We start from the raw sequence: 2870 nt of genomic DNA on the forward strand, positions 1-2870 counted from the left end.
TATTAAATTTTCAAAAAAATCAAAGACAAAGAGAAAGGATTATAAAAGCTGGGAGGGCACTTATCTATAGCAGAACAAGGATATGAATTTTACCAAATGCCTTCCAGGAACTATGCAGATAAGTAGAGAATGGAGTGAAATATTTAGATTATCAAAGGGAAACAAAAAGGACAAACCTAGAAGTTTGTATCCTGAGAAATAATCCTTAAAAATTAAAAAAAGAATCATCTAAATTGAGGGAATTAATTCCTAGTATATCTGTATTTCAAGAATTATTCATAGAGAGCATCCCATGATGACTGACTTCCAGGATCTGTTGTCGGATGAGGAAAAGGTACCCACAGTTGCTAAATTCATCATTCATGCACCACCAGGGGAGTTTAATGAAGTATTCAATGATGTCCAGCTACTACTTACAATGACAATCTCCTCAAGGAAGGAACAGCACATGCATTTGCCCAATATAACATGGACCAATTCACACCTGTGAAGATAGAAGGATATGAAGATCAGGTCTTAATTACAGAGCATAGTGATCTGGGTAATAGCCTATTTTTAGATCCAAGAAGCAAAATTTTCTTTAAGTTTGATCACTTATGGAAATAAGCCAGTGACCCTCAACCAGAGGAAGTAGATGGAGGTTTGACGTCTTGGAGAGAATCCTGTGGCAATGCTTTAAGAGCCTATGTGAAAGATCATTATTTCAAAGCTTCTGTGCTGTTTATGCTAAAACTATAGATGGGCAACAGACTATTAATGCATATATTGAAAGCTTCCAGTTTCAGCCTGAAAACTTCTGGAATGGTCGTTGGAGATCACAGTGGAAGTTCACTATTACACCATCTACAGCCCAGGTGGTTGGAGTGTTCAAGATTCAGGTTCACTATTATGAAGATGGCAATGTTCAGTTGCTTCATCATAAAGATGTATAAGATTTAGTAACTGTTTTGAATGAAGTCCAAACTTCCAAGGAGTTCATTAAAATTATAGAGAGTGCAGAAAATGAATATCAGACAGCAATTAGTGAAAACTACCAAACAATGTCAGACACCACATTCAAGGCCTTGCACCAGCAGCTTCCAGTTATCCTCACCAAAATTGACTGGAACAAGATACTCAGTTACAAGATTGGCAAAGAAATGCAGAATTCTTAAAGGCTGACTGTAGGATTCTTCAGTATATAGAAAGAAAAGTATTTAACATGTGGTTATATGATAAATAAGTGATTTATAAACAAGAGTGATATTTTTCTAGGGCTTTCAAAGTTAACAGATTTTTTTTTTAGCCTCATAAAATACTTTTGAACCTATAGCATTGACTTCATCTTTTTGTGTTCTCTGCCTTGTATTTTTCTGTTATCACTATATCTACTTGTAAATCTTTTTTTTTCCCCTTTTTGTTAATTCTGCTACACTTAGTGCTGAAGAGAGATCCATTTATTCTGGAGTCATTTTACTCTTTAGAAAATTTTCCTACCCATGAAGTCCTGTTACTGATTTAGACAGATAATATGCTCAGTACTTTTACCCTGTGCTCCAAAGCACTTCTGGTACTTCAGTGCTTTTTACTGATCCACCAACAGCCAAGGAGGCTATGCTACAACTTGTAGCTAAACGAAAGACATATTCATCCTTCTCCCTCTGACTGCTTTGATCGTCATTTATAGCATCTCATAACTATAGTTTTCAAAAGTTTGGATTGAGGATTTTTGGGTCCATTTTTGGGGGAAAAGGAAGTTTTCTGGAAATTCCATGACAGCCAGCTTCTCTGGGGGACACTCATTTTTAAATCCAAAAACTTGAACCACATTCCTTGCACATGGAATACATTTGCTTTCTTCATTCCCTCATTGTCTTCTTCCCATTTAGTACCATTGTAGTTATAGACATCTGCATTTTTAGAAGAGTTTTATTCATGTATTATTTTTTTAAGTATCCAAGAACTGCAGATATACTGTGGATGTAGTGGAGTATAAAACTTGAAAAATGCAGATGCTGAAGGAATAATAGGTACCTTGCAATTTAACACTTTGTGGCAGGATTGTACTATAAACAAATGAATCAACTCTGTAAATCACAAAAACTTAAAATGAACCAAAGTGAAAAGATAAATTCTAGGCAGTATCTTTCTACTATAACCTGCTATTTAAGGGAATACTAGTGTTTTATTCAAAATAGAATGTAAAACTTGTTAAAACTTGTTCCAAATTACTCTTCCTCAGTCTTGCCTGCAAAGAAATCAAGTGCAACTGTAATATAGCAACCTTCCTAGGTATATTGGCAGGTATATGTGTGATCTCAGAATACGCAGGTGACATATATATGATAGGACAACTGGTAATGGTGGATTCATTTACATTGTTTACACTTCTATGACCAGGCCTTAAGGGAAAGTCAGTTTTTAAAACCAAGTAGTGCCTTCCTACCTGTCTCCAGATACATGTCAAACAAGAAGGGTGTTTGTGCTTCAGCTTTGTCTTTGCTCAGTAATACAGTCAAGCAAGAGTTTGTTTCCAAGTGAATGCTGTGTAAGAATTTTTGTTTATTTCAAATAAAATATATTTGTATTATTTATCATTGAAAAAAAGAATTATTCATAGAAATTCTTCAGCAAGGAAAAAAATTATATAGATTAGAATGTCAGATTCATAATAAATAAAAAGTTTTGTTTTCATTATTTTGTCTTTTGTTTGTTTTTGATAATATATGTTTTTATTTTTCAAAGGTGAAATACCCAAGGAATTGAGTGTTTAAGTCATAGTGTAAGTGTATGTTTAGTTTTTGAAGAATGGATAGAATCTTCTCCAAAGTACCATTTTATAACTCTATTAACAATGGATGAGGTTTGAAAAATCCTATATCTTTGCTGAC

General features: G+C 34.0%; 1 pseudogene; it reads left to right on the plus strand.

The window, feature by feature from the left end:
- The first annotated feature begins 295 nt into the window (after positions 1 to 295).
- LOC107153594 lies at positions 296 to 1654 on the plus strand (annotated as a pseudogene).
- Positions 1655 to 2870: the final 1216 nt, after the last annotated feature.

The sequence above is a fragment of the Marmota marmota genome, unplaced genomic scaffold (genome assembly GCF_001458135.2).
Source record: "Marmota marmota marmota unplaced genomic scaffold, marMar, whole genome shotgun sequence".
In the NCBI taxonomy this organism is placed as follows: Eukaryota; Metazoa; Chordata; class Mammalia; order Rodentia; family Sciuridae; genus Marmota; species Marmota marmota.